Genomic DNA, 25,906 nt, shown 5'->3' with positions numbered 1-25,906 from the left:
TCCTAGGATACTTAAGAGTAGAATGGGAGGCAGAGCCTTCAGCTTTCAGGCCCCTCTTCTGTGGAACCAGCTTCCAGCTTGGATTCAGGAGACAGACACCCTCTCTATTTTTAAGATTAGGCTTAAAACTTTCCTTTTTGATCAAGCTTATAGTTAGGGCTGGGTCAGGTGACCCTGAACCCTCCCTTAATTTTGCTGCTATAGGCCTAGGCTGCTGGGGGGTTCCCATAATGCACTGTTTCTTTTCATTCACCATATTTACTTTGTTTATACTCCACTCTGCATTTAATCATTAATTGTTATTAATCTCTGGCTCTCTTCCACAGCATGTCTTTTCTCTCCCCTCAGCCCAACCGGTCGCAGGAGATGACCCCCCCTCCCTGAGCCTGGTTCTGCTGGAGGTTTCTTCCTGTTAAAGGGAGTTTTTCCTTTCCACTGTCACCAAGTGCTGCTCATAGGGGGTCATTTTGACTGTTGGGTTTTCTCTGTATTATTGTAGGGTCTTTACCCACAATACAAAGCGCCTTGAGGCGACTGTTTGTTGTGATTTGGTGCTATATAAATAAAATTGAATTGAATTGAATTGAATGATGAAAGCAGACATCATAAAAGAAATGATATATTTGATAACAAACTTTTATTCTGTCTGTGATGATGTCAGAGTGGGTCAGGCTGATTAAAGTGACTCATCACACTCCACACTGATACGCAATATTTGTGAATGACCCCTCAGACATTCCTGCAGTTTAACTAATTGATGTGTGTCATCTGGCTTCATTGATAGGTAAAGCTGAGTATCATCTGCATAACAATGAAAATTGATGCAATGCTTTCTAATAATACTGCCTAAGGGAAGCATGTATAATGTAAATAGAATTGGTCCTAGCACAGAACCCTGTGGAACTCCATAATTAACCTTAGTGTGTGAAGAAGACTCCCCATTTACATGAACAAATTGGAGTCTATTAGATAAATATGATTCAAACCACTGCAGTGCAGTACCTTTAATACCTATAGTATGCTCTAATCTCTGTAATAAAATGTTATGGTCAACAGTATCAAAGCTGCACTGAGGTCCAACAGGACAAGAACAGAGATGAGTCCACTGTCAGAGGCTGTAAGAAGATCATTGGTAACCTTCACTAATGCTGTTTCTGTACTGTGATGAATTCTGAAACCTGACTGAAACTCTTCAAATAAACCGTTCCTCTGCAGATGATCAGTTAGCTGTTTTACAACTACTCTTTCAAGAGTCTTTGAGAGAAAAGGAGAAACCTGATGCACCCCAAAATATACAGCTAAGTAAACTTTCACCTGTGACAGCTAGGTGGGGGCAACTCTACACAGCAATTACATTTTATAATTTAATAATTTGTACTTACATTTTAATTAATGTCAGCTATAGAGTGCCGTGCAGTCATTTATAAAATGCAGCACATGTTGTACAGGTGTTAGAGTGTGCACATGCTGTGGACTTAGTTTGTTCTATTGTGGGTCTTTGCTGAGCCAACATGTGAGTGCAGCATCAATAAGCCAGTTAGATGCAGACTGAATGTGTTCTGCTTTAACAGAGTGTAAAGGCAGCAGTTAAACAGGAAGTTTCCAGTTACAAGTTCTTCAAACTTACAGACAGCTGAGTGAAGACCGGAGTGTTGTCATTGCTGTCTGTCACCGTGAGGATTACTTTTGTTTGTCCACTTAAGCCTTCTCCCTTCATATCTGCTGCTTCTACTGTCAGAGTGTATTGTGGGTATTTCTGTTAAGAGACAGGGACTGTTAGGGGAGTTCAACTCATCAACAGGAAGGAAGAAACATTGACAACAATTTACACACCTCTAGCACACAGCTTTCAACATGACTGAAGCTCTTCATCTATGAATGCCTGGCTTAAGACCACCACCTACAAATATGATGCCATTAACAGATATTAGCTTTGACCAAACTTTTTAAATATACCAGTTTAGGCCCAAGTTACACAGGCCTACAGACTGTCAGCGACAACTTGCTGGGGAGAAAGCAAAAGTATTCCCTGACAGTTGGCAGGAGGCTGGCTGCTGTCACTCGGTGCAATTAGTTGCAAAGACATAAACAGTGCTGTAGAAAAAGCCTTGCCATTGTTTTGATCACTGGAAGTCTGATGTGGTCACCCATAGCTGAATGGAAGATGCTGACTTGACTGCAAACAGTCATCAACTCCTCACCAAGCAGCAGTGAAACTGAAAAAAAGTAGCCTCCTGAAACATGGTGGTTTTAGGAGTAAAGCACAAGTTTTATTCTGAAGGCAAATTTTCTCCATTTTTGACCCATCCTCAGCAGGTCCCCAACCATAATGAGATCCTCCGTTTGTGACGCGGACAATGTGACTCGCAAGTGCTAACTCCCCTCAGCAGCCGTAGGAAAACTGGCGGTAATGCCTGGTGTATCCACAAGGAGGAGCAGTCATAATGGAAAAACATTAATTTCTCCTTGCTATGCTGTATAGTCAAGCATATGAATTTGCTAATTACTTTGGGTTCTACAGAGGGGGCTCCCAGTGGCTGTCAGCTGGCTGGGAGCAGCAATTTGAGTGGCTGTATCTGTGGATGTAAAACGACTGTTGCAGATATGTTTAACGAGGCTCACCTCTCTGTTGAGTGCAGTAGCAGCGACTCTGATGGTTCCACTGATTGGGTTGATTTCAAACATGTGGGGATTGGGCAGTTGTGGGTCCTGGTTCAGAATGCGGTAGCGAATATCTGAGTTGTCATTATTTGGCTCATCCAAATCTATGGCCTCGACCGTGAGCAGCTCAAACCCTGGAGGAGGAGGAGGAATTTGTCTTTTGGTAACTTTATTAATAACTTCAGATTCATTACATACAGTGGACTTGGGGAAAATCCAAACATGTATTAGAATTATAAACAGGAACAAAAATAAATAAAACTACAATAAAAGTGGTTGCTTGTTAAATATGTCAAAAAATGTAACTAAATCCTCTATACATACCAATGACGGAGGCCCCAGGAACCTCTCCTTTGTACTGAGTCTTAAACTGAGGTGTGTTGTTGTTTTGGTCAATCACAATGACTATAATCTCCATGGGCTCCTCAGCGACTCCTCCATCTCCCACAGCATGTGCTTCAAACTGCACAGAAGGTTTTAATACATTTCATTCAGAAAGTTTCAGCAACAAGATCTGTGACTGTCAGCTGGAAAAGTTTAACAAACTTAGCACCAAGCGAAGAGTCTCAATACTTCTGTAAACTCAGTGTTTCAGAATGACACCTGTAATTATCATATGAAGCACCTCAAGAACCTGTTTTTGTTTCACTGTCGAGTATTATCTGGAGTTGATGTGTTGATGAGTACAAATTGAATCATTTTTAACATAAACCTGGAATATAAGATGTTTAAAAAACTTAAAATAGAACTGAACATCCAAGAATAATCAGGATAGAAGCTTTCATCATCAAGTGATCTTTAAAAAAAAGACACACTTTAGAAAACATTTGGACAAAGAGGGATACTTACTGTGTACCTGGCTGTTTCCTCTCTGTCGAGTGGTTGTGTAACATACACACTGCCAGTGTTTCTGTCCACAGTGAAACGATTAACAGGAGGCAGATTAGCTCCTGGACCAGTGATGCTGTAATAGATCTTCTTGGTTTTATCTTTAGTAGAACGAATCTGGAAAAAAACACACCAGGACTGAGTTAAACCACTCTCACTGTCTACAATAACAGTTACACAACAGTAAAGAGGCTGTGCACATTAATCTCGGAAATTCATGAGATTCCTGGTTATCTTGATATTCAAATCAGAATGATTCAGTTGTCTTGTTATGTCAGATGAACATGACTGCAAGATTCTCGAGGCATTCTGGGATTTGTTTTATTTCTTTCTTTTTTTTCCTAAAAACAGTTATTAATTTTAAGTAATGTAGCTTATTAGCTTAATGTTATTGCTAACCAATTCAATTCAATTTATATTGTGCCAATTCACAACAGCAGTTGCTTCAGAATGCTGCATACTGCACAGTAAAGACTACAATATTAGAGAGAAAACCCCAACAATCCCCTGTCCCCAACAATGTGCCATATTTTACTTGTCTAACGAGGTGGCTGTAGCTCAGGAGGTAGAGCAGGTCACCTGTTGATTGGAAGGTTGGTGGTTCAATTCCCGGCTGCTCCGGGCTGCAAGCCAAGCCAAGTTGCTCTCTGATGCAAGCGTTGGAGTGTGAATGTTAGACAGTAAGCACTTAGCTTAGTTAATCATGGCAGTGCATGTATAAATGGATAAATGTAAACATGTTGTATAAGCGCTTTGAGTGCTCAGACAGAGTAGAAAAGCACTATATAAGAACTAGTCCATTTACCATAACATTAACAAGGTTATGACTAAGAGACGTCCAAGAAAACTGAAGATTCTGGAACTGAAAATTCTGGAGATTCAATAATAATTTGAACATTTAAATAGGAGTTCAGTGTCAAATTTGTCACACGGTAATTCATTTCCTCTTACCTGAGTTACTTTTAGTGGATAGGGTCCTCTGTGATTCTCAGAAACACTGAGTGGAGGAACAACCCAGTCTCTCTTCCTCCTCCTCAGCCCTCCACCAGACTAGGGGAAGTGCAGAACAGGCCCTTGTGGATCAGTTGCAGTCTGGGAAAACATGCAGACATTTCATCAGCCAAAGCTTGGAGTGGAGATCACTCAGAAACTGACAAACTGCAGTGAGGAGCACAAATCTTAGAGAACATCTCAGAATTACTTCTAAATGCTTCTCAGCCTTTGATGCTCTGTGGCTGTCCACAGTTTGCTCAACCTTTGAACCTGTGACAGCTGTTCAGGATGGATCATCTGAGGACAGGAACCACTTTTAGCAATCAAGTTCAAATCAACAGTTTCCTACATGGAACAGTTTGTGGAATATTAAACCCACTGACAATGGATATCAAACTGAAAGCAGCAGGATCCATTTATGTGGGACCACAGATACATTTTCAGTGGAAACTTCAGATTATTTCTCTCTTCACCTCAAAGCTTCATCAAATCAACTGAACTTCGGACTCATGATACTTATAGAGATCATGTAACATAGGCTTCAAAGGCTGGATGGAAATTATTCAATAATCAATTCAATTTTATTTATATCACACCAAATCCCAACAAACAGTCGCCTCAAGGCACTTTGTATTGTAAGGTAAAGACCCTATATCCATCCATCCATCCATCCATCCATTTTCTTCCGCTTATCTGGGGCCGGGTCGCGGGGGCAGAAGCCTAAGCAGAGAAGCCCAGGCTTCCCTCTCCCCAGCCACCTCCTCCAGCTCATCCGGAGGGACCCCAAGGCGTTCCCAGGCCAGCCGAGATACATAATCTTTCCAGCATGTCCTGGGTCTACCACGGGGCCTCTTCCCAGTGGGACATGCCCGGAACACCTCACCCAGGAGGCGTCCAGGAGGCATCCTAATCAGATGCCCGAGCCACCTCAACTGGCTCCTTTCGATGTGGAGGAGCAGCGGCTCTACTCTGAGCCCCTCCCGGATGGCCGCACTCCTCACCTTATCTCTAAGGGAGAGGCCAGCCACCCTTTGAAGGAAACTAATTTCTGCCGCTTGTATTCGCGATCTTATTCTTTCGGTCACTACCCAAAGCTCGTGACCATAGGTGAGGGTAGGAACGTAGATCGACTGGTAAATCGAGAGCTTCGCTTTTACGCTAAGCTCCCTCTTCACCACGACGGACCGGTGCAGCGTCTGCATCACTGCAGAAGCAGCCCCGATCCGCCTGTCGATCTCCCGTTCCCTTCTCCCATCACTCGTGAACAAGACCCCGAGGTACTTAAACTCCTCCACTTGAGGCAAGAACTCGTTCCTAAACCGGAGATGGCACTCCACCCTTTTCCGGCTGAGGACCATGGCCTCAGACTTAGAGGTGCTGATTCTCATGCCAGCCTCTTCACACTCGGCTGCGAACCGTTCCACTGCGAGCTGGAGGCCCCCCCCTGATGAAGCAAACAGAACCACATCATCTGCAAAAAGCAGAGATGAGACTCTGCGGCCACCAAGGAAGAAGCCTTCCGCCACCTGGTTACGCCTAGAAATTCTGTCCATAAAAATTATGAACAGAATCGGTGACAAAGGGCAGCCCTGACGGAGTCCAACACCCACAGGAAACGAATTCGACTTATTACCGGCTATACGGACCAAGCTCTCACTGTGGTTGTACAAGGACTGAATGGCCCACAACAATGGGCCAGACACCCGATACTCCCCCAGAACCTCCCAAAGGACACCCCGAGGGACACGGTCGAATACCTTCTCCAAGTCCACAAAGCACATGTAGACTGGTTGGGCAAACTCCCACGCACACTCGAATATCCTTGAGAGGATAAAGAGCTGGTCCAGCGTTCCACGACCAGGACGAAAACCGCATTGTTCCTCCTGAATCCGAGGTTCGACTAACGGATGCACCCTCCTTTCCAGCACCCTGGCATAGACCTTACCGGGGAGGCTGAGGAGTGTGATCCCCCGAAAGTTGGAGCACACCCTCCGGTCTCCCTTCTTAAAGATGGTGACCAACACCCGGTCTGCCAATCCAATGGCACTGCCTCAGATCTCCACGCGATGTTGCAGAGGTGTGTCAACCAAGACAGCCCTACAACATCCAGAGCCTTCGGGAACTCAGGGCGAATCTCGTCCACCCCAGGGGCTCTGCCACCAAGGAGTTGTTTAACTACCTCAGTGACCTCACCCCCAGTGATGGTCAAGTCATCCCCCTCATCCCCAGACTCTGCTTCCACTACAGAAGGCGTGTCAGTGGGTTTCAGAAGGTCCTCGAAGTATTCCTTCCACCGTCCGACTATAGCCTCAGTTGAAGTCAGCAGCACCCCCCCCCCCCCCCCCCCCCCCCCCCCCGCACTATAAACAGTGTGAGTGAAGCACTGCTTTCCCCTCCTGAGTCGCCTGACGGTTTGCCAGAATCGCTTCGATGCCGTCCGAAAGTCTTTTTCCATAGCCTCACCGAACTCCTCCCACACCTGAGTTTTTGCTTTGGCCACTACCCGAGCTGCATTCCGCTTGGCCTGTCGATACCTGTCAGCTGCCTCCGGAGTCCCACCGGCTAACCAAGCCCGATAGGACTCTTTCTTCGGCTTGATGGCTCCCTTCACCTCCGGTGCCCACCATCTGGTGCGGGGGTTACCACCACGACAGGCACCAACCACCTTGCAGCCACAGCTCTTAGCAGCAGCCTCAACAATAGAGGTGCGGAACATGGTCCATTCGGACTCAATGTCCTCAGCCTCCCTCGGAATGCTGTCGAAGTTCTGCCGGAGGTGGGAGTTGAAGATCTCCCGGACTGGGGCTTCTGCCAGGCGTTCCCAGCGCACCCTCACAATACGTTTAGGTGTGCCAGGTCTGTCCAGCATCTTCCCCCGCCACCTGATCCAACTCACCACCAGGTGGTGATCAGTTGACAGCTCAGCTCCTCTCTTCACCCGAGTGTCCAAAACATACGGCCGCAGATCTGATGATACGATTACAAAATCGATCATCGTGTCCTGGTGCCATGTGCACTTATGGACATCCTTGTGTTCGAACACGGTGTTTGTTATGGACAAACTGTGGTTTGCACAGAAGTCCAATAACAAAACACTATTCGGGTTCAGATCGGGCAGGCCGTTCCTCCCAATCACGCCCCTCCAGGTCTCACTGTCATTGCCCACGTGAGCGTTGAAGTCTCCCAGCAAGACTATGGAGTCACCAGATGGAGCACTCTCCAGCACCCCGCCCAGCAACTCCAAAAAGGGTGGGTACCCTGAACTGTCATTCGGCGCATAAGCGCAAACAACAGTCAGGACCCGTTCCCCAGCCCGAAGGCGCAGGGAAACTACCCTCTCATCGACCGGTGAAACCTCCGACGTACAGGCAGCAAGCTGGGGGGATACAAGAATACCCACCCCAGCTCGCCGCCTCTCACCGAGGGCAACTCCAGACTGGAACAGAGTCCAGCCCTTCTCCAGGAGACTGGTTCCAGAGCCCAGGCCATGCGTTCAGGTGAGCCCAACTATATCTAGCTGGTATCTCTCAACCTCACACACTAGCTCAGGCTCCTTCCCCATCAGAGAGGTGACATTCCATCGTCCCAATAGCCAGTTTCGATAGCCGGGGATCAGTCCGCCAGGGCCTCCGCCCTCGGCCACTGCCCGACACACACTGCACCCAACCCCTACGACACCTCCTGCGGGTGGTGGGCCTGCAGGAGGGCGGGCCCATGTAACCTCTTCGGGCTGCGCCCGGCCAAGCACCATGGGCTAATGCCTGGCCACCAGACGCTCTCCCTCGAGCTCCCTCCCCAGGCCTGGCTCCAGGGTGGGGCCCCGGTAACCCTATCCCGGGCAGGGTAAACTATTCCCTTGTTTTTTCACTCATAAGGGTCTTCTGAACCGCTCTTTGTCTGGACCCTCACCCAGGACCAGTTTGCCATGGGAGACCCTACCAGGGGGACAAGCCCCCAGACAACATAGCTCCTGGGATCACTGGGACACACAAACCCCTCCACCACGATAAGGTGGCGATTCACGGAGGAGAAGACCCTATAATACTGCACAGTATTATAGGGTCTGATAGGGTTTGATAACACAATTTAAATGCATAATTTATTATTAATTATTAAGACCCTATAATAATTAATAATAAATTATGCATTTAAATTGTGTTATCAAATAACACAAGATGCCTTAACCAACACAGCTATGAAAATAACTAAAACTGGAGACAGCTTCCCATTAATGCACAGCCACAGAGAGTTTGTTTTAAAGGAAAACTGGTATTTTGCATGTGGAGCCTTTTCCTTGAGAAACTGCCACATTATGAAGCACAAGGGGGAAATTTAATGTATTTGTACTTTTCCTTCATGTTTCATTCAACAGTGTCTCTAAACCTGCCTCTGTGCTGTTAGCAGAGTCCACTTCAGTACTGTGATGCTCATGGTTGTAGTTTATCTGGTCTTCATGGTGATGGTGCCCATGGTGATGCTCAGGGTGAACCACACTGACTGGAACTGTTACTTTGTGACCTTCAGAGTCCCAGGAGTGGATGAAGAAGGTCCGGTGTCCTTTATGAAGAACAACCTGTCGCTTTACCTGGAAGATTAAAACAACCCTCAGTAGGAATACAACATGCAGGCACTGCATCCTTCATCAGAACAACTCTTCACAAACTTTACTGCACTTTTTAAACTAACTCCAGTTTTGCAGTCGAGTCTGTTAACACTACTCACCATTAACACACCGTCTGCCTTTAAGCCAAAGTGACTGTCATCACTGCTGAAAGGAAATACTGAGCGGTCTGTGCAGTCGGTGAAGCGCACTGGGAAAGGATAGAAAAACAGATTACAAATGCGGTGCATATAGAGAAAGAACTGGCAAGTCTTTGTTGCTTTGCTGTGTGTCAGTCATTACTGCCTCTTCCAGAAAAATAAGGACACTTATTAAACCTGCTGCACCTTCATGAAAACAGTAAGTGATCAATCAATGACTTGTCATGTGTAATGTATTTGCTTATGTTGGTAAATAGACTGCAGTCAACAGGAAATCACCAGTTTTGTAAAGATCTGCATTAATGTATCTACATCATGATCAATCCGGTCCTTTTAAAATATCTTTATAGAACTGTAATGTTATATTTTTACAATTTCTGCTGCTCTCATGTCAAGCTCTGTCTTTAAAAAGATATTTTAATGTCAGTGTTTTATCCTGATAAATAAAGAATATATAAAAGTGATCACAGCTTCTGCCTTGTGACACTAATATTGTTTCTCTCCAAAGAAATGTTTGAGACACAGATTCCAGGTCAAAAGGTCATTGTGTGCACAATGACAATGAGTTGAAGCTAATCTAATCTAATATTACCTGGCACAATGTTAGCTTATAATCAGCAGTTGTTATGTTGTTATCTTAATGTATGTTTGCATGTGTTAGAATCCTGACTACAGCCGAAGAGTTGAGACTTGAGGTGAGGAGGAAGAGGATGAGGTAGAGATGAGGAAGTAGGAATAAAATAATAAGAGAGATAACAAGTAACAGATGATGTGAATGTAAAACTCTTAAATGATCATAGAGTATATAGTTTAAAAGAGCTACTTGTGATCTCTTTCATTAAAAGTAGTTTATAACTGAGCCTTTGCAGCAGTTTTGCAGCTGTATTCAGGAGTTTAGAATGTTTGTCATATTTCTTTCAGAATTCTCAGAATCTGAAACATTGTAACAGAATTCTTCTGGGGTGGAGAGTTAACTGATGAAATGGTAAAAACATCTAAAGGTTTGGGCCCCTTAAAAAATTCAGTGACATTGCAGTTGTCTCAGGACATATCTGTAAAATGTTCCTTTCATCAGATAACCTTACTTTGTCAGATCAAGTCTTCATTTTTTTTTTTTTTTTTGCGCATTTTTGGCCACAGCAGCTTTTATCAACAGTGGAGGGAGACAGGAAACAGGGGAAAGACACGCAGGCAAATTGGCAACAGGCCAGTACTTGAATCCACACCGCCTGCACTGCAACACGGCATACGTATGTGGTCGCCAGCTTCACCACTAAGCCACCCAGGAGCCCAAGTCTTCATTTTTAAAATATGTCACTGACCTTTAAATTTCATACATGTTCATGAACTTACGAGCTAAACTAGAAACAGCTCCTTGTTTAACTCAACTGTTAGCAGTGAATATGAAGTCAAGAATTTGTTTTCCTCATTTTCTTTACAGTTGGAGCCTTGCAGCATCTGTATAGATTTTACTAATGCATGCTTATTGTTGAACAGAGCGATGTGTAGCTTCCTCAGTAAGTTTTACTTTCACATTCAACATGTTAGCTCACACTGCCTGGAAAAAACAGTTAGTGTAGATGGAACTGGAGCGAGCTGGGCCTCACACTGGAGCATTTCACAGCAGAGAGTGAAGCGGTGGGTAAGAGGACTGACAGACAGATTGGGGCTGCGGCTGCAGTGATGTGGACGCTGTGCAGTCCTGTGTGGTGGAAAGAAAGCTGAGCGTAAAAGCTCAACAGTTCAAATACTGGCACCAGAACCGGTTATACTCTAGACTCCACATGGGTCCAAATTAAATAAAATCATACATCTCTCAAAACCTATCGATTCATGTGTTATCTGGTACACAGTTGTGGAGGGTCTACACTGATAAAAAATATCCTCCCCTATTTACTTAAAAAATTGAGGCAACTATTTGCATAATTTATTTATGTTGATCAAGCAAGACTGTTCTGTGTTTAAAGTACTTGCTTATTTCTTTACATGAAATATAAAATCCAAGTAAAGTGAACTTATTTTCATCAAGTAGATTAAGCAAAACTAAACTTTGTATAAATTACTCAACTTTTTTGTAGTAAATGAAATTTGCAAGTAAAAGCAACTTCATTTCTTTATGTAGATCAAACAAAAACCTTTGTATAGATTATTTAATTTTGTTAAATGTATCTAATGATTTTTCTTAAGAACTACAATTAAATTTTTAATGCAAAGCATAACTATTTGGTAAATTGACTAGTTCTTATATAGTGCTTTTCTACTCTGTCTGAGCACTCAAACAACATGTTTACATCTACCCATGCATTTCCATGAGTAACTAAGCTAAGTGCTTTGATTGTCTAACATTCACACTCCAATGCTTGTGTCGGCGAGCAACTTGGGGTTCAGTATCTTGCCCAAGGATACTTTGGCATGCAACCCAGAATCAAACCGCTGATCTTCTGATCAGTAGGTGACCTGCTCTACCTCCTGAGCTACACCACCCTGTTTGTATTCATATATATATTCTTTTTAGATATTTACAATTATTTCTGAAAGTGAAATTTATTGAATTTATGGTAAATGGACTAGTTCTTATATAGCGCTTTTCTACTCAGTATGAGCACTCAAAGCGCTATTACAACATGTTTACATTCACCCATGCACTCCCATTCATACAAGCACTTCCATGTTTGCTAAGCTAAGTGCTTTTTAATTAACTATCATTCACACACATTCATACTCCAACGGGACAGTCGGAGAGCAACTTGGGATTAAGTATCTTGCCCAAGGATACATTGGCATGTAGCCTGGAGTAGCCAGGAATCGAACTGCTGACCTTCTGATCAGTAGGTGACCTGCTCTACCTACTGAGCTACAGCCACCCCTATTGTATAACAGATTGCGCACAAATACCAATTCTATTCATTATTTTATTATTTCTAACATAAAATGAGAGTTGCATTTCATATTGAACATGTATTCAATCTTATCTGAATTGCATGCCTGACAATGACAAAAACTTCATAAGCAAAGGAGTGATATTGGGGGGAAAAGCATTTCTCATGTCAGAAATTATCACTTTTTTGTGCCACTTGTTTTATTTTGACTATGCAAATATCATGTGAACATACCAAAAAAGTCTGTCTCCCCTAGAAGTGCCAGACCAACTGACAAAGATAATTTAGTATGAAAGCAAAAAGAGGGGTAACAGGGGTAAAAGAGGAAAGGCTTCCAAGCCATCAGGATCTTTTTCCCAAATCCAAACTTCACAAACTTTCCTAAACTCTCCTATCAAAGGAGAATGAATCATTTGAATGTTCTAGAAACATCTGACAAGTAAAACAGGCAGCAGAGTAAAGAACTGTTGACTCATGTGTTCAGTTCTGCTCCCTGGCTTCAACATGAGTTCCATGAATCAAATAGCTAGCTCAAGATATTATACAAAATACAAGCTAAATACAAGCACTGAGATTAAAGTGGTTACCACAGGTAGAACAGAGGAAACATAAAATACAACCAATCAGGCTCAAAAACGACTGTGAGCAGAAACAAGGTCTGTGGCAGTTTGATGCAAACATTTAATAATTCTATTAAACACTGTACATGGAGCAATGATTGTTGAAAAAAAATATATATGTGTCTGTGTGTGTGAAGTACATACACAATTTAAGTCCATTTTGCATTGGCAGAGAAAATGTATTTACAAAAGGCATATCAATTGCATTTTAATATTAACCTACATTCCTCAGGGTTTTAAACTTAAGAAGACATCCATGCAGATGTCATAATAGAAATGATCAAGCCTCTGTCTCATTGAGAGGATAAGCTCCTCATCTCCCTCAAGTCCACGCAGCAGCTTGCATATCCCTGGTAGTGGACGTGTGTCTTTCAGCTTCTCCCTGCTGGCCATGATGTGAGGATCTGGCAGAGGACCTGCAAAGTGAGATATGTCAATTTTAACATAGATTTCATTATGTCATGTGACCTTTCAAACTATGACAGTCACACTAATCACCTCTCTGTACATGTTTGTAATGCAAAATAACTCCTTTGATAGTTTAAGCTGCTGCAAATTTTAATAATAAAATTTTATTATAAATTGGCAAAGATAATATACAGGGCATATATGAAAAGCAATACATACTATTCACTCTTATGTTTATCTTAGAAATGCATTACCATCTTTAAATAGCTGGAGGCTCATATATATATGCATATATATATATATATATATATATATATATATATATATATATATATGCAACCCTGGTCTATATTATAAGGACAGAAAGGTCACGTAATGTTAGCTAGCTAACAAATTGAGTAATGCTATCCTAGCATATTAATCAACAGCTAGAAAAGACAAAAACAGGTACCTTCATGATGCGCGATGAAGAATTTGTAGCCTTTGTCCAGTTTTGAACATGTTGTCAGTGAAAACTTGTCTGTATGTCATAGTATATCCTGATACCGTATTTGTGGCAAATGTATTAGACTGTGTAAACTCCATCTTCCAGAAGTAAAGATCCCCAGCATCGAGGCTGAACAGAAGTTGTGTGACGTCATGTGAAAAGGGTCTACACCAAATGAACAACGCAGATGAAATGCAGTAAAGATAACAAGATTATTTTTTGTTGTGTGGATGAACTTAAAAAGATTGGCTCTCAGTACTTAAACAATTTAGTTTCTGACAAAACGTACAATGTCTTGTATCTTGAACAAATATTTTTGACCTCAATATTATGTATATTTGTGTAAAGATACTAACTTGAATTTTTATTGTTGATTTCACAGATTCAGTTATGATAAATTTACTTCACCCCAGAATCATTTTTATCAGTGTAAAAACTAATGCCATATACAAGGTTGTGAATAATCAGGCTGCTGGGGGCTTCCCATAATGCAGATTATGCATTATTAACCTCTGGCTCTCCCCTCTCAGCAGATGACCCCCCCTCCCTCCCTGAGCCTGGTTCTGCTGGAGGTTTCTTCCTGTCACCACTGTCACCAAGTGCTGCTCATAGGGGGTCGTTTTGACTGTTGGGTCTTCTCTGTATTATTGTAGGGTCTTTATCTACAATATAAAGGGCCTTGAGGCAACTGTTTGTTGTCATTTAGTGCCAAATAAATAAAACTGAATTCAATTTAATTGATTTAAATGTTTGTTTCACTTTGATGCTTGGATGTGGATTTTCAGTCTGCATTTCCTCCTAAATAAGTCACGAGTCTGAACACTGTTGTTGAAGCTGCATCTTTAGTCTTTAAGACACAAATTCTGACCCAAATTCTGATAATTAAATATTCAAACAAAAAGTGTGTAATTGGTTATTCACTGGGGACAATTAATAAAGACAATAAAAATATATATTTATGTTAACACAGACATGCATAACTATAACTATAATTTATTTTTTTTTAAAGTCCATTGCTTTATATAACCCTTCAGTCAGCTGAAGTTATATAAAGAGTTTCAGACTATTTGAATAGTAAAGCCTGTAAAGCAGACTTGGTGAAATTGCTCTGAACTGCAGGTAAAAGTAGAGGGTGAATCAAAAAGAAATTTGATGATTCAATTTGATTCACCCTGTATTTGAGAAATCTGCCAAAGGCCATCTGGGCCAAAACAAAGCAAATATTTCCTGTGACATGATACTGGACGTTTAGATTCCTGTGCTGTTCTTACCTCTGCCCAGCCTCATGCCCGGCCTCAGGTGTTGCCTAGACACTCTGAAAATCAGCAGATCTGACTGAAACCCAGGCACACACGTTGGCCTCTCAGCTAGTGCTGAGACCTAGGAGAGGAGAAAAGGTATTTCAATTAGACCTGCAATAGTAAACTGACTAATTATAAGCAAGAGTTTGAGAACTGAATAATTTTTATTAATCAACAACTGCAAACTTTAAATGTTTCCATCTTTATGTCCGGTTTTTATGTTTTTCTTTGGTGAACATGTTCTGGTTTTGGCCTGTTGGTCAGACAAGACCGTTAATCAACAATAGAATAGATTTTAACTAGTCTGACTTCACTTTATTAGTGAGTGTTGCCATATTGTGACAGTCACATAAAAAAACACTGCCTTCTCACAAATCCTGTCAGGGTTTCTTCAAAAATAAAAGTCCAAATGAATTAATACTTCCAAGTTAGCAAAACTCACTATCTCTCAAAAATAAATAAAACATTTTTAGAACATAAATAAACCTTAATAGCTGCAATATAAATTGTGACACAAAAAACATTAACGAGTGAATGATTATCAAGTAATAGATGTGATATGTTTTACATCACTAATGGTCAGTTCAGAGTGTAGTGTGGACAGAAAGATGGCACTGTTAATACCATCTGACATGGTTAGTGTTTCACCTGCTCGTGTACTGCGTACAACCCTCTTCACTCTCTTTGACTGCCATGCAAGGAGTAAGAACCTTCCACTTTCCCCCATTAAGATCATAAAAAGTCCTCCCTGCATGCCTCCATCTGACAGGCTTCCAAATGAGGCATCACTGAACACAAATAAATTCAAAGCACTGTCACTGACTAAATATTGAAAGGTCAAAACAACCTTTGTAGATTTTAGTTTGCTTCATGCAAAGTCTGCACAGTTGCATTTTTAGGTTTGATGCCAAGTTTCTCACTTCAAACATTTCCTTTGGTCTGGTTCGTCTTGCTACCCAAATAATATGATATATGCTGTTTCTGCTTGAAGAAGCATATCATGCTCAGTGTTCTGAGTTCTTTTTGGTGAAGTTCTGTTTTTTGTTATATCTCTGGTTGTGTTTATTAGTTTTTATTTTTTACAGTTTAGCTTCTCAGTTTGTATTCTGTTTTTGGTTATGGTTATTAAAGTTCTCGTATTTTATCCCGGTTTCCCTTTGTTCTCATCTTCCTGTGTTTGTGTTCCTGTGTCAGTTTTATCCTCGTTTCTTGGCCCCTTCCTGTGTTTAGTTTCACTTCCCCTGTTTCCTTGTGTGGCCTCCAGTAACACTGTGAGAAATCTTATGTCCTTCAATGCATACATTAAACAAATATGTAGGACCGCTTTTTTGCATTTGTGCAATATTTCTAAAATTAGAAACGTCCTTTCTCAGAGTGATGCTGAAAAGCTAACTTTTGCCAATTTGGGCATGGGGTTTATAAGAACAGCCTGGATGAGGGTTCACTGCCAGTTTCGACCTACACGGTGACAGCACGGTTCGCTCGCCTTGTTCATATGTGTATTTGCCGTGATTAATTTTGTAATCTGGGCTCTATTTCTGCCTGGACTTAGGGAATTTTTATTTTTGAGTGTTTGAGAAACTGCAATATTAAAACAGCACATCAAGTCAAGTCAACTTGCATCCTACATCGGGGTCCAGCCTGCCCACCACACAACTGCAATATGACACTTATATGAAATAAACAGCACAAATGGTTGTGTGCCAAATCTCCCTGCTTCGGAGGTTAGCGCGAGAGTGAACATCGCAACTGCGAGATCACGGTGCTCACTGTTTACACCCTGCACGGCAGATCGGCGTACCTAATAAAGCGGCGAACGAGCATCACGGTAAAGGGACAGTTTCGGAGGACTGGGTGTGCGTTCATGAAGCCGTAAGTGTCATTGCTTGTCGGGTTACGCAATATGACAGCTGGACAACTGGGTGTGTATCTTGCACATATATTTCATTACCCGAATGTCCGTCGTAGCTTGGTAGCAGGTTAAGCTACATCCGGTTAGCCTGTATGTTGCTACTGCAGCCGGATTGTTCGATACTGACGGCACCCAGTTATGTTAAACTGTACCGCGAGACTGTTTATATCAGAACCGTAATTTATTTGTCTCACTTTGTTGTTATTAACATCCTGATAAGTTTGAGTTTCTGTATGTCTATTTGTGGTCTATGGCGACCTCTTGTGGATGTTATATAATAGTGCGTGTGTTACACTCAGCGGAAATTGAGGTGATTGTTATTATCCTGCTTGTTTATACTGTTAATTAGTGAATTGTTGTTCATGCTTTTTCAGAAACCACACATCTTTAATTAACCAGTCACCTACCTGTTACCAATGCGGTGCCTTCCCTGTGATTCACTTGTGAGATGTTATTAAAGACTGTTCCATTGCACTCCTGGGTTGCTGCAGTCTTTCTTACCGAAGACTTAGGCCTGACTGTATACACCACCTAACCAGTATAACCCTTACAAGTGGTCCTTCGAGCCGGATGTATACAGGCGGCGCTATGGCTACACCCAGAGAATTTGATGATGGACAGCAAGCACGTAGTCTCCGTCCCAGCCGGGTGCGACGCATTCCGGGACATCTGGAGGACTACAAACTCAGCTACCCACATCATCCGCTTCCTAATCCAGCAGTAGGTGCGGCATCTCCACCAATACCAACTTACGTAGTTCCATCCAGCCACCACCGAATCCTGAATGATCCTGTGGCAAGTCAGTATGCTATTAGGAGTCCTGAGGACAGATGGCAGCAGTTGGAAGCCCGTTGGCAGATGATGCAGCAGCAGATGAAAGAACTGGAAGTGGAATGGATCAGGTGAAATTGTCTTCACAGGCATAGAGTGCTCCCCCCTACTATCCTCAGTACCAGCCTGCTACACTCCAACCTCATTATAGCAGTCTTCCTCACTTGGAACGGGGGTACCCTGCACAGCCTCCCTGTCTGAGAGCGGCCACAAGGAATCCATCTTCTCCTCATCATCAGACCTCGCCTGCAGCATTGCCCCTAGATGCACCACGGGGGCCGGCTGATGCCCCTGTTTCAGCTACATCACTGACCCCTGCAGTGGGGCTGCGGCAGACTGCTGTAGCTTCTACTCCATTGGATCTCTCGCCTCCGCCCGTGGACTCGCCTCCCGCGTCACAGGCATCACCCCCTTCTGCAGTGACCTCTCCACCGGGCTCTCCTGCTACACAGCTACCTAGGTTGCCTGGGGCTCTGGAGCCTCGTGATATGCCATCACAGCCTGTGTCTGCCCAGCAACACCAACAGTACAGTGTACCCCCCTCGTACTGGCAGCCCGCTCCACCTTCTTTTCCTGCTCAGTACCCTCTGCCTCCGCCACGACCACCTTCTCCTCCAAGCAACTTCTTTGCAGACCATCGCCAGACAGAGGGCGCCCATCTCCCCAGTATGCTGGAGATGGCAATAGCCTCCTCGTTCGGCATCCCTAAGCCCAAACTGGCTGTGTTCAGCTCCGGGAAAGAAAGTGATTTTCTCATGCTCCGAAAAGGTTTGGACAGCTTACTTGATCCCCACAGGCATTTAAGTGAGGATTACAAGTATCAGATTCTCCTTGACCATCTCGCCTTCCCTTCTGCACTGCAAGTGGTGAAGCGGTACGTCAATAGTCCGACTCCATATACCAGCGCCATGCAAGCCCTCACACAGAGATACGGCCAGCCCAGACAGCTTGTGCAGGGAGAACTCAAGACTATCCTGAACTCCCCAGCGGTTAGGCCTGGTGATTATCAAGGATTTGAGGACTTTGCTACTGCGGTAGGAACATTGGTGGGAATGTTGAGTACAATGGACGGCCCGTCATCTGCGGAGCTGAGGTGTGGGTCTCATGTGGACACCCTACTCACCAAGTTGCCCTTGCCCTATCGAGATGCCTTCGCGGAACATTGTTTCAGCCGGGGGATTATCCAGAGTGGCAGCGGTCGTACATACACTCTCCCAGACCTTGCTGATTGGCTCGAGAGAAAGGTGCAGACTATGCAAGTGTCCCGTCAGATAACAGCAGCACTTCCATCCGTACCGGCCCATATTGACAGCAAGGAACAGCGGGCCATAAAGCAGTCAAGAGCTAAACCTGCCACTATTCTGCTTGGTAGTCAGCAGGGAGCTAAGGTCCCTAAGCCTGCGGCCGGTCCTGATCCGACAACCCAGACTAAGAAGCGAGACCGGTTCAAACCTTTCTGCCCTTATTGTAATACTCAGGAGCACTACCTCAACACCTGTGTGGACTTCGCAAAGCTCAACAGTACTGCCCGCGCCAGTTGGATAAAGGACAAGAAACGATGTTGGAAATGTGGGAGAGGACATTCGCCTGACAACTGCACTTTGAGAAAGCCCTGTGCTACATGTGGAGGGCAACATCTACTCGTACTGCACGACGTAGTCCCACCCGAGAGTAGTCAAGCCGTCACTACAACTGCCAGCATGGTATTCCTGGGCCAAGCTAGTCACTCAGCGAGGGTGATGCTTAAGGTGGTCCCGGTTCGACTCCAAAATGGGGAGAAAACTTTAGACACATACGCAGTCTTGGATGACGGCTCAGAACGAACAATCATCCTCCCCACTGCTGCTCGTCATCTCGGCCTTGTAGGAACTGAGGAGGTTCTGTCACTTAGAACCATTAGGCAAGAAATAGTGCACCTGCGAGGAGCCTCTGTATCCTTCAGGGTGTCCGCCTTGATGAGGGGAGGAGCGAAGTATAATATACAGCAGGCTTTTACTGCCGAGGAACTAACCCTGGCAGAGCAGTCATGTGCAGCCGAACCCCTAGTCAAGCGATATAGACACTTAAGAGGCATCCCACTGAGATCCTTTCATAACGTCAGGCCCACGGTACTTATCGGGTCTGACAATGCTCACCTGATAATACCCACTCGGCCCATACTAGTTGGTCCCAGCGGGGGCCCGGTAGCGGTTCGTACGGCCTTGGGCTGGACCTTACAGGGACCAGTCAACCTCCTGCCACCACCCTCTGGTGAGAATATCTGCCTACACTTGGCGACGCTCTCGCCTTTGGAAGAACTGCAGCAAAACGTTCAGAGACTCTGGCAGCTCGACATCCTACCCTTCCGTAACAGTAAGGAGGTGACCCGATCAGGAGAGGATAAAGCTGCCCTAGAGTTACTGGAACAGAAAACTGTTCGCGTCCCCGTTGATGGGGTGTCCCGTTATGCCACTCCACTCTTACGGAGGAAGAATGCTCCCTCTCTTCGTGCACCCCTCACTGCTGTGATGCCGCTCTTCCGAGCTACGGAGCGTCGCCTATGCAGTAACCCAGAGCAATTGGTTGTGTACAATGAGGAGATTCACAAATTAGAGAGAGCAGGCTACGCCATGAAGGTCAGTGAAGAGGAAGTGAGCCGTTCAGGTGAATCGTGGTTCATCCCTCACCATATGGTGTACCACAACAATAAGGCCAGAGTTGTTTTCAACTGCTCTTTCAACTACAGGCAGATATCCCTGAACCATGGTTTGCTGCCTGGGCCTGTCCTCGGCTCCACCCTGCTCGGAGTGTTGTTGCGATTCCGAGAACATGCTGTCGCTATCAGTGGGGATATACGCGGCATGTTCCACCAGGTGCGGCTCCTCCCGGAAGATTGCCCCTTGCTGCGTTTCCTGTGGCGTGACGGGGAACGGGAGCGCCGCCCAGATGTGTATGAGTGGCGGGTACTGCCATTTGGAACCACGTGCAGCCCATGCTGTGCCACTTACGCCTTACAGCGTCATGTGAAGGACCACAGCGTGGGTAATGAAGAAGTACTATACTCTGTGCTGCACGCGTTCTATGTGGATAACTGTTTACAGTCTCTGCAGTCTCAAGACCAGGCGCGACAGCTGATAGACAAGATGCGGGACCTCCTGGCCCGCAGAGGCTTTGACATGAGGCAGTGGGCGAGCAATGTACCAGCGGTCATTGCTCACCTGCCCACTGAAGCCAGATCGGCAGGTTGTGAGTTATGGCTAACTGCTAGCAAGACTGAACCCCAGGAGTCCTCCCTTGGCCTCCTGTGGCGCTGCGGCCCAGACATACTGGGCTACAGGTACCACGCTATCCCAGCTGGCGAGCCCACGCTGAGATATGTGTACAGGGTACTGGCGAGTCAGTATGACCCGCTAGGTTACATCATCCCCTTCACCACACGAGCCAAAATCCTTGTTCAGGCACTCTGGCAAAGGAATCAGGGATGGGACGAGCCAATCCCAGATGAGCTCCGTCCAGCTTGGTTAGCTTGGGAAAGGGATTTGCCACTTTTACCCACCATCAGCTTGCCTAGGTGTTATGCACCCCCGGTCTCAACAGCAACATCTGTTGATCTGCACATCTTCTCCGATGCCTCGGAGAGGGCCTACGGCGCTGTGGCCTATTTGAGAATGCTAACTGATGATGATGAGGTTCTTGTGGCCTTTGTGATGGCCCGCTCTCGCGTGGCACCGAAGCGACAGCTCTCCATTCCTCGTTTAGAGTTATGTGCTGCATTAGCTGGAGCACAGTTGGCTAACGTCCTGCGTACAGAGCTGACTCTGCCGCTGCGGGAAATAATTCTATGGACTGATTCGACTGCCGTCTTGCATTGGATTCAGTCAGAATCTCAGCAATACAAGGTGTTCGTAGGGACACAAATTGCAGAGATCCAAGAGCTTGTTGGAGCTAATAGCTGGAGGTATGTCCCTTCTGAAGAGAATCCAGCCGATGATATCACCCGGGGGAGGTCCCTGGGGGAGTTGACCAGCTCAGACCGCTGGTCCAACGGCCCAGTGTTCCTTCACCAGCCTCCAGCTAGTTGGCCTGTCTGTCCTCTTTTGCACTCTACTCGAACAGAGGAGACTCGCAGCACGGTCTTCTGTGGTAACCTTTCTGCAGATGACACCCCTGAGCTAGATCTGACTCAGTTCAGCTCGTGGTCTGAATTGGTGCAGGCTATCTGCCAGGATCTGCACGGGGCGGCCGACACCCTTCCAACTGCTTCAGAGCGAATCGAAGCAGAGCTGGCCCTCTTGAAGCAGTCCCAAAGAGAGAGCTTTCCGACAGAGGTGACAGCATTGCAGGCAGGGAAACCGGTTCACTCGAACAGCCGATTGCTGCAGCTGTCACCGATGTTGGATAATGCTGTCGGGTTGATCAGGGTAGGAGGTAGACTGCGTAAGGCAGCTAATCTGGAGGGGGATGCAATCCACCCCATTGTCCTAGCACCAGACCATCCTGTCACGAAGCTGTTAGTGCAGGATTATGATAATCGTTTGCTACATGCCGGTCCTGACCGCATATTTGCTGAAATAAGAAGGACATATTGGATACTACGAGGACGACAGGCTGTCAAAAAACACCAGCAGAGCTGCGTGGAGTGCCGGAAGTGGCGCAGCAAGCCGATTGTTCCTCCGATGGCAGACTTGCCTATGGCACGGTTGCGTATCAACCAACCGCCCTACTGGTCTACAGGGGTTGACTGTTTCGGCCCATACACCATAAAGGTCGGCCGCAGACACGAGAAGAGATGGGGAATCATATTTAAGTGTCTCACCACTAAGTGCGTACACTTAGACCTTTTGTGTGGCATGGACACTGATTCGTTCTTGCTTGCCTTGCGACGTTTTGTCGCCAGAAGAGGGAAACCCTTCGAGATCCTGTGTGACCGGGGCACAAACTTCAGAGGGGGAGACAAGGAGCTCCAGCAGGCCTTTGCGGCGATGGAGCCAGAGCTGCAAAGACAACTTGCCGCCCAGAGCATCGATTTTAAATTCAACCCACCACTAGCTCCCCACTTTGGGGGTACGTGGGAGAGGGAGATTAAATGTGTCAAATCTGCCCTGCAAGTGGTCCTTAGGGACCAAATTGTCTCAGGAGAGGTCCTGCTGACTATGCTCGTAGAGGTGGAGGGTATTCTCAACTCCAAACCTCTCGGCTATGCAACCTCGGACATCGCAGACCCTGACCCCATAACTCCGAATCTGTTGTTGATGGGGCGGCGTGATGCATCCTTACCACAAGTGGTGTACGGTGATGGTGACTTGTTAGGGCGACGGCAGTGGAAAAATAGCCAGGTGCTGGCTGACCACTTCTGGGTTTGATTTATTCGCCACTACCTACCTAATCTCCAGCCTCGCAGGAAATGGTACAACAGTGCTCCCAATCTCACGCTTGACCAAGTGGTTCTGATTATCGATCCACAGCTCCCGAGGGCATCCTGGCCGGTCGGCCGTGTCACAAAGGTGATCCCCAGTGATGACGGCAAGATACGTACCGCCGAGGTAGACATTAAGGGATCTAAGTATCTACGCCCAGTGGCTAAGTTGATCCCACTACCTAAGATGCCTGGGAACTGATGGGTCATTGGATTCTTCGGGGATATTTGAGGGCTTTACAAATTCATTACTTGAATTTGGGGGCGGCTGTGCCAAATCTCCCTGCTTCGGAGGTTAGCGCGAGAGTGAACATCGCAACTGCGAGATCACGGTGCTCACTGTTTACACCCTGCACGGCAGATCGGCGTACCTAATAAAGCGGCGAACGAGCATCACGGTAAAGGGACAGTTTCGGAGGACTGGGTGTGCGTTCATGAAGCCGTAAGTGTCATTGCTTGTCGGGTTACGCAATATGACAGCTGGACAACTGGGTGTGTATCTTGCACATATATTTCATTACCCGAATGTCCGTCGTAGCTTGGTAGCAGGTTAAGCTACATCCGGTTAGCCTGTATGTTGCTACTGCAGCCGGATTGTTCGATACTGACGGCACCCAGTTATGTTAAACTGTACTGCGAGACTGTTTATATCAGAACCGTATTTTATTTGTCTCACTTTGTTGTTATTAACATCCTGATAAGTTTGAGTTTCTGTATGTCTATTTGTGGTCTATGGCGACCTCTTGTGGATGTTATATAATAGTGCGTGTGTTACACTCAGCGGAAATTGAGGTGATTGTTATTATCCTGCTTGTTTATACTGTTAATTAGTGAATTGTTGTTCATGCTTTTTCAGAAACCACACATCTTTAATTAACCAGTCACCTACCTGTTACCAATGCGGTGCCTTCCCTGTGATTCACTTGTGAGATGTTATTAAAGACTGTTCCATTGCACTCCTGGGTTGCTGCAGTCTTTCTTACCGAAGACTTAGGCCTGACTGTATACACCACCTAACCAGTATAACCCTTACAGGTTGTGTAGTAAAACTTCTTCCAATTCCAGCCCTCTATGTATATGAAGCAGTCACTGATTTTAAATAAATTTAAGCAAGTGCCAGAGCTACTTTTTGTTCATTGAAATGAAAGGTTACTTGATGCATAAATAAGGTACAAAATTATTCAGAAGAAAAAGGAAAAGCCATCTTTTAAAACAAATATCGCCAGATTCAACCCAGTAAGTAACAACATGAACCACATTTATTTTATATAACTTTAAATAGAATGAACAATAAGAGAAATAAATAATGAGAAATGAACACCAACTGCAGAATTACAACCAAAGGAGGAATTCTCACCTGAAAAACGATGATCGCAGCACCAAAAACTGTGAACCAAGTGGTCCCCATCTGTCTAAATATTCTTTTAGTATTCCTCACAGCTATATGGTCAAATTAAATAATGGGGGGTCAGTACAGGAGACAGAAACAGGTAGTTTCTGTTTATGAATAATGAATAGTAGCACAGCAGATAGTAGGAGCTGACAGCGTTATTATCAGCAATGATCTGAGTCTGAGCTCAGCCAGCCACATCTGCAGATTTCAGTCTTACTTCCTCTTGTACTTCCTCTTGTTCCTCTGGTAGTCAGTCTCTCATTCAATATTTGTTTTTTGAAATTCAACCACAGTTGATTACTAAGAATAAAAGCACATAAAACTGCTGACAGTGAACCATTTTTCATTTCTCAAACCAACCAAAAGTGTAAAATGAGCCTGTCAGAAAACCAGTGGAAAATTTAGTTTCTATTTTCATGCAACTGAAAGAATTCAGGGTGTTGAAAACTAACAATTGGCAATATTCTCAAACAGATACAGAGTTGATATATTTGATGACTGTAAATGACGTTGGAGCTTTCTGTACTTCAGTCTTTACTGTCATCTAAGTTTCAACATCCCATCAGTGCTTTGTTAATAAGCTGTAATACAGTCACTCACTGAATTCATTCTCTGTGCTGATAAACATCAATAATTAACCGATTATCCATCCATGCATTTCTTCCCTCTCTCTGTCTGAAAGCAGTTGACTGAAGAGTTAACAGTATGCACATTGGCACCAGGAGCTGAGGAGTGAAGAAGAGGTGGCAGCTGGTGAAACGATGGGCTGGATAACTGGGCAGAGCACAGACAAATGAAAGCACAGCAAACACTGCATCATTTTGCCCATATGTCATGTTGGGAACCCATAGTAGTTCTCACTTGTTACAGTTTTTTTTTTTTTTTTACTGTTTATTTAGTCTTTGTTACTGAAAATGCCAATTTACCCAGGGATGGATAAACCAACACAACTGTCCCTTATGTGTTATTGTTCCTCCATTTAGGGTGAAATCAGTTTGATGTCTGAAGGCGCAGTGATGGGAAATAAAAACTTCCCTCAAATGTCCTAAACCTAAAGTAACAAACCTGTTTTGAAAATGTAAGGAGTTGAAAGTACAGATATTTGTGTAATCCCACCGGCTATAATGACTGCAGGCCTATGGTGCTCACCCCATGTATCATGAAGACATGCAAGGTGAGAAAAACTAGAACTCACCCACATCAGGGCTATTGTGTCCACTCATATGGACTCCTTGCAGTTTGTTTATCAACCCAAGATCAGTGTTGATTATGCCCTTATGTACATGCTACAGAGGGTCTGTGCACACCTGATACCATCCATTCATCGATCCATCCATCCATCCATTTTCCTCTGTTTATCCAGGGCCAGGTTGCGGG

The 25,906-nt window shown here is 44.7% G+C and overlaps 1 pseudogene; it reads right to left on the bottom strand.

Annotated features, from left to right (window-relative positions):
* Positions 1–1,606: 1,606 nt before the first annotated feature.
* Positions 1,607–24,544, bottom strand: LOC115777822 (cadherin-1-like; annotated as a pseudogene).
* Positions 24,545–25,906: the final 1,362 nt, after the last annotated feature.

This window comes from Archocentrus centrarchus, unplaced genomic scaffold, assembly GCF_007364275.1.
Source record: "Archocentrus centrarchus isolate MPI-CPG fArcCen1 unplaced genomic scaffold, fArcCen1 scaffold_79_ctg1, whole genome shotgun sequence".
NCBI lineage: Eukaryota > Metazoa > Chordata > Actinopteri > Cichliformes > Cichlidae > Archocentrus > Archocentrus centrarchus.
The sequence above is the reverse complement of the archived record's forward strand: the minus strand, read 5'-3'. Positions and strand labels throughout refer to the sequence as shown.